This window comes from Neomonachus schauinslandi, chromosome 8 (genome assembly GCF_002201575.2).
Source record: "Neomonachus schauinslandi chromosome 8, ASM220157v2, whole genome shotgun sequence".
NCBI lineage: Eukaryota > Metazoa > Chordata > Mammalia > Carnivora > Phocidae > Neomonachus > Neomonachus schauinslandi.
The window spans coordinates 99500210-99507716 of record NC_058410.1 but is presented as its reverse complement, the minus strand read 5'-3'; positions in this window follow the sequence as shown (position 1 = coordinate 99507716).

The window sequence follows — 7507 nt, the reverse complement described above, 5'->3', positions numbered from 1 at the left end:
TGTAAAGAGACAGGAACTCAAGTGCTATTTTATTTTTGTCACTAACTTTAGGACTTTGAGTTTCATCACTGTCTCTGCCTGTGCCTTTTTCAATTAAGTTTAACATCTGCCCTACCTCACTTTTGCAATGGATAAAATTTTAAGAAATTTAGGAATATTTGAGAAATATAAAGTGTTAGATCAGTGTAGGAATAGGTATAATAAAAAAATTCTTCTTCAAAATCTCCTATTATTTACTCAAGACTATATGATCACCATACATAGATTTCCATTTTTATGCAGACATGCAGGTTATCTGAATATGTACATCTGTACGAGTACAGACATACATAAGCATTTAGTTTCCTCTTTCTCCGCATTTTAATTAATCGTTGTTACCAACTGATAGAAGAAAACAGAAAAATATTTTCTAAGAGATCAAGTAACAAGATGTAGAAAAGTAAAAAGATGATGTATGAAAATAAAATAGACCATGAAAGGATTTTTTTAAATAAGGAACTAATTAGAAGAACAAAAATATTGTTAACATAGCTATACTACCCAAAGCAATCTACAGATTCAATGCAACCCCTATCAAAATACCAACAATGGGCGCCTGGGTGGCTCAGTCATTAAGCGTCTGCCTTCAGCTCAGGTCGCGATCCCAGGGTCCTGGGATCGAGCCCCGCATCAGGCTCCCTGCTCAGCGGGAAGCCTGCTTCTCCCTCTCCCACTCCCCCTGCTTGTGTTCCCTCTCTCGCTGTGTCTCTCTCTGTCAAATAAATAAATAAAATCTTTAAAAAAAAAAAAATACTAACAGCATCTTTCGCAGACCTAGAACAAACAATTCTAAAATTTGTATGGAACCACAGAAGATGCCAGATAGCCAAAACAATCTTGAAAAAGAAGAACAAAACTGGAGGTATCACAATCCCAGATCTCAAGATATACTACAAAGCTATAGTCACCAGAACAGTATGGTTTTGGCACAAAACTAGACATATAGATCAATAAAACAGAATAGAGAGCCTAGAAATAAATCCACAATTACATGGTCAGTTAATCTTCGGCAGAGGAGGCAAGAATACACAAAGGGAAAAAGACAGCCTCTTCAACAGCTGGTAAAACTGATAGCAACATGCAAAAGAATGAAACTGGACCACCGTCTTACACCTTACACAAAACATAAACTCGAAAGGGATTAAAGACCTAAATGTGAGACCTGAAACCATAAAAGTCCTAGAAGAGAGCACAGGCAGTAATTTCTCTGATGTTGGTCATAGCAACATTTTTGTAGCTATGTCTCCTGTGGCAAAGGAAATAAAAGCAAAAATAAACTGTTGGGACTACATCAAAATAAAAAGCGTCTGCACAGCAAAGGAAACAATCAACAAAACAAGAAGACAACCCACTAAATGGGGGAAGATATTTGCAAGTGACATATTCGATAAAGGGTTAATATCCCAAATCTATAAAGAACATATACAACTCAACACCCAAAAAACATAATCCAATGAAAAAATGGGCAGAAGACATGAACACGCATTTCTCTAAAGAAGATATCCTAATGGTCAACAGACACATGAAAAGATGCTCAACATCACTCATCATCAGGGTCATGCAAATCAAAACCATAGTAAGATATTACCTTACACCAGTTAGAATGACTAAAATAAAAAAGACAAGAAAGAACAAGTGTTGGCGAGGATGTGGAGAAAAAGAAAGCCCTGTGCACTGTTGGTGGGAATGCAAACTGGTGCAGCCAGTGTGGAAGACAGTATGGACGTTCCCCAAAATATTAAAAATAGAATTACTATATGATCTAATAATCCCACTACTGAGTATTTACTCAAAGAATGCAAAACACTAATGTGAAAAGATACATGCACCCCTGTGTTTACTGTAGCATTATTTACTATAGCCAAGATATGGAAGCAATCCAAGTGTCCATCAACAGATGAATAGGTAAAGCAGATGTGAGTATATATATAATGGAATATTACTCGACCATAAAAAAGAATGAAACCTTGCCATTTGCAACAACATGAATGGATCTAGAAGGTTTAATGCTAAGTGAAATAAGTCAGAGAAAGACAAATACCATATGATTTCACTCATATGTGGAATTTAAGAAACCAAAAGAATGATCATAGGGGAAAATAGACAGAGACAAAGCAAGAAACAGATTCTTAACTATAGAGAACAAACTGATGGTTAGCAGAAGGAAGGTGCTCGGGGGATGGCTTAAATAGGGGATGGGGATGAAGGAGGGCACTTGCTGTGATGAGCACTGGGTGTTGTATGGAAATGTTGAATCATGATATTGTACACCTGAAGCTAATATAACACTGTTAATTAAACTGGAATTAAAATGAAAAAAATAATTGTAAAAAGTTTGAATAAATTACATTTTGTTTATACTAAAAAAATAAGAAACTGAAACTTAAGGCACTTATTAGGTATTTACTTTTGAGGTTTGAGAGCAGACAACTTAGGAAAGTTTCTTTTTCTCACTTAACTTCCTATAGTGGCTCTATATAGGAAATAATTCGATCAGCCTCGAGATTATCTTTTCTGTAGATTTGAGGCCATTTCATTAAGTCTAGAAAAACTGCTTCACCAGCAAAATATGAGTAACCACTTCCATTTTCCCCACTGTGATCTGTTCGTTGTGTAGTATCATCACATGTGGAAGCAACGGCTGGCTTAGATGTAATTAGAGGGGTAATGAGTTAACCCACCTCATCTAGTCTCAACCTGCTGGCTCTCAGGGGTCTTGTATCTGTGTGTTGTGAATGTTTTAGAGGAGCTCCCTCAGAAATGAGAGACTTGTGTAAAATAGGATGTGTGCAAGGAGGTTTTCTTTTGAAAAAACTAAGGCAATTAATAGCATGAGGATGAATTTTTTAAAAAGACTTAATTGAAATTAGAATTAGAAATAGTCTACTATAATTTTGGAGTTGTGAAAATAATAATATGCTTCTAGAGATGAAGCATTCAAATAAGAAAGCAAGTACCTAGGGAATGTTGAAGCTGAGAGAGTAAGGAAGGTAGGAGTTAGAGCAAAGTAATAACTATTCAGTAGCTGAGACACCCCTCTAGTGCAGAACCTAAGGCTGGGTGTGTATTTATGTATACTTAATACATAGATCAGCTCTCTGAAACAAAAGTCTTTTGGGGACCAGGACCCTCAATTAAATAGCACTATGACCTGGCTAATGGGACTGTCCTTTAATTGGGTAAGCTTATTGGACTTAAATATAATACATACCGATACAATTTGCTTATGACCCCATCTTTTTTTTTTAAGATTTTACTTATTTATTTGACAGAGAGAGAGACAGCAAGAGCAGGAACACAAGCAGGGGGAGTGGGAGAGGGAGAAGCAGGCTCCCTGCAGGGAGCCCGATGCGGGGCTCGATCCCAGGACCCTGGGGATCACGACCTGAGCCGAAGGCAGATGCTTAACAACTGAGCCACCCAGGCACCCCAACTTATGACCCCATCTTTAAGATGAATTGGCTATGCATACTGATAGGTTAGATCTTCATACTTAGTTGTGCATACTTAAAGAATGGTTGAATTACTCATGTCTTGGCAGCTGCACTGTTGAATGCCTGGCAACCCTTGATAGGTGTCAACACTCTAGCCAACTGGCCCTATACCTAGAGAGGATCTAATGTCAATGGGACCCTTACCCAGTCCGTGTGCTAATACTGTGTGGCTGACACCTGTTGATGACAGCATTGTTCCTCTCCTGCTGGGAGAGAAAAAAAATCTAACCTGTTAGGACACATAAGATTCCAGAGGAACGTTACATCCTTTTCTACCATCTCTAAGTATACTTTCCTGCAGAAAGACAAGTGACAGTAACTCCCAGTTTCCTTCCATGGTAGTGATCCCTCCCCATTCTTCCCTACTAGATCTTAGGAGCTGGAAGGTGACATTAAAACTTGTGGTTTTCGGGCGCCTGGGTGGCTCAGATGGTTAAGCGTCTGCCTTCAGCTCAGGTCATGATCCCAGGGTCCTGGGATCAAGCCCCACATCGGGCTCCTGGCTCAGCGGGGAGTCTGCTTCTCCCTCTTCCTCTGCTTCTCCCACTGCTCATGCTCTCTCTATATATATATCTCTGTGTCTCAAATGAATAAATAAAATCTTTAAAAAAAAAAAACTTGTGGTTTTCTGCACTTACATTGTCTAACTTTGTGTATAGTCACAGTTATTCCCAGGAAAAAGAATCTGCTTGTAAATCTGTCTCTGGACTAGAAAGTTAATGCATACTCTGCTAAAGTATATTTATCAATTTGTTACACTGTAGAAACTGAACCATTGCTTTAGGAGATTAAAGCTAGCATTTTGCTATGCTATCACTATTCAGTGTTATTGGGGATCCTACGGTAGGAATTTTCATGGTATATTGGAGTTGACTTTTGGCAGATTTAGGTTCCACTATTTATTTATTTTTTATTTGGCAAGTCATTTAACCTAACCTGGACTGTGGACTCATCAGAGTTATGATAATGATAATAATAGGTATTATATCATGAGTTCTCTTGGGAATCTGTGAGGTACTAGTGAATTTTCTTTGTTAGCTCTCAAGCCCTCTTAAGCAGAAAAAGTCATTCTAAAATGTCCTTGGTGATTTTGTACTCTTTAAGTGCATAGTGTCAATCAAGTTTTGCACATTTTATGCATTACAAAACAAAAATGTTTGTGACTTTGCTCCTCCTGTGTTATTTATCTTCACAGATTATCTAGAACCGTTCAGTTCTTTTAACTGTAGTTTTAACAAACTTTTTAAACAAACAAACATTAAATATTGTGATCCAGATAAAGCTATGAATACCTCTGATGGTTCCATTTCAACATGTCCCACTGGCAGCACATGATGAACGCTCAGTAAGTATGTTCTGAGGAAATTCTGGGAAGACAGCAACCAGAGCCTATGGCCCTGGCTCTCATTCCCTCCTATCTTAGTCTGTAGCATGAAGCATCAATGAGGGGGAGCAGACCGGTAGACCTGAGGGATCTTAGATGTCATTTATAAGGAAAGAGCAGGTCCAGGATTTGGTTCTATTTGGGAGAGTCAGAGTACCATTGTAGAGAGGAAATCTTCTTTGTCCCTGAGGACTGAGGCCAAGTCTAGAATTTTGTACCTGCCAGACTGGTCAGCTGACATTTCTTCAACATTTTTCTTCAGCAAATGTTGCACCAGCCAATTTTCTATCATCTCAGGAAGGCTTGCCTTGTCCAGCTGGCCCTGGAAGGCATGGGTAGGGGCAGTTACGCAGGTACATGGAGTTGCTCCCAGTTCCTGAGTTTCGGAGAGGGCTGTTACATGTTGCTAGGAGGTCCAGGAGCAGAAAGCCTCAGCAGAGGGTGAACTATTTGCCATTTTCTGACTTCCCATTTTTAAAAGACCTTACAGTTTAACTGGACTTCCCAAAGCTTATACTGAGGCAAAGACAGGTTACAACTCAAGGGCACTAGCAATCTGAAAGGGGAAAACCAATCTGATGGTCTGGAACAGGCAGCCCCCATTGAGGTAGAGACAATAAAAATGTCAATTAAGATCTTTCATAAAAAAAACACTAGAGCTCTCAAGTGAGTAAAATTGGAGCACAAAAAAAAAAAAAAAGGACTTCTGTTTTGAATTTAGGAAACATGGTCCATGACTTAAAAAGTCCAATAGAGGATTTGAAAAAGAAGATAGATCCTGTTGAGGGCACCTGGGTGACTCAGTTGGTTAAAGTGTCCAACTCTTGGTTTTGGCTCAGGTCATGATCTCAGGGTCATGGTCTCAGAGTCATGAGATTGATCCCTGTGTGGGATTCTGTGCTCAGTGGGGAGTCTGCCGGACACTCTCTCTCTGCTCCTTCTGTCCCCCACTAAAATAACTAACTAACTAACTAAATAAATAAATAAATAAATAAATAAATAAATAAAAGAAGAAGATAGACCCTGTTGGAGGCAAAAGTGGGGGGTGGAAGATCAGCAGAAGAAATAGCTCATCCCACAAACAGGCAAAGATACAGAAACCAAAAGGGGAGAGCAGGAGGTGGAGGGGGCAGGTTCAGGACCAACATGCAATCAATGGGAGTTCCAGAGACAGGAAGGGGGATACTTACCTAGACCATAGAAGAAAATATCTCTGATTTCAGAAGAACTCGAATGAGGAGATTAACTGAGCTTAGTCTCAGGCAGAATTAAATAAAAGATGCACATCCAGGATATTACTTAATCTAAGGATAAGGAGAATGTATCATAAGTTTCCACCCAGAAAGAACAATTCACTTACATAGAGGAAGGGATTGGAGTCGTATGAGAGTTCTCATTTATAATTCTGGAAGCCCAAAGATCATGAAATAACAGTGAACAAAAGGAGAAAAACAAAAGGAGAGAGGTTAAATGAAGGTGCCATTTATCTAGGGAAAAATTTGCAAAAATATTTTAAATAATCAATGATTAATTCATAATGGTAAGGCAAAAATGAAGAAAAGTGAAAATTTTGTTAAGTAGCAAATCATGCAATGTGTAAGTTAACATAAATGGTTGAGAAATGTCAGAAAAAAATATATTTGTTAAATAATGATATTTTGGAAACAGAAGAGACATTCTGTTGTGGAAGAAATCAAAGCCAATAGCCTGGAACTACAGTTTATCTCAACAAAAACTAAGAGTTGGGAGTAAGGATGGGACGTAGGAAAATGACTCTGGGAGGAATATTTGATCTTGTTGAGCTGCAGTGCAATGAGGAGGAGTTGGAAGACTACTTCTCAAACTCAAGTATAATAATAGAAGAATTAAAGTTTGCTATCACAGGAATGAGAAAATAATAACTATTCACATTAAAAAGCAATTTCCAAATATTAACAGAGAGAAAGGAAATGAATGGAGACTTAAGCTAAAAAAATATTAAGAACAGGAAAAGAGGAAATGATCACAAACCACAATATACATTAAACATAACAGAAGGAGTAAAATCACTCATTTAGTTATTACATTAAATGTGAATGGGATGAAATCCTCTTTCCCAGTATAAGATGCAGGAAGGGTGGTCAAGTAATATTGATATTGATCTACAATGAAGACAAGGACATAAATATTTTGTTGAATGAATGAATTTATATGTGTAATTTTCTAGATTTGTAGCCTCAGATTAATGAATATGTCCACTCTCATACAACACCTTTTGTGAGTGTAGCTAAGTATATCTGTTGTGTGTCATCTCAGTAGTAGGGGATCCCTGTGTCAGCCCTTTGTGGTGGACCTTACTCTCCTTGAACTAGTCCACGGGTGGGACTGGGGGCCATGGGGCACAGGAATCACACATGAATTATGAGGTCGGATAAGCTTCAGTTCCAATTCTGTCTCTGCCTTCCACCTGTTGTGTAGTTCTAGAAGAGTGACTTCACTTTGGTGAGGTTCGGTTTCCTTACCCAGTGATGCAAATATTGATCTTGAACAGTCATTATAAGGCTGACATTTGTTGATATATGTAGAATTCTTTGGAAATTTCTGGCAGTAC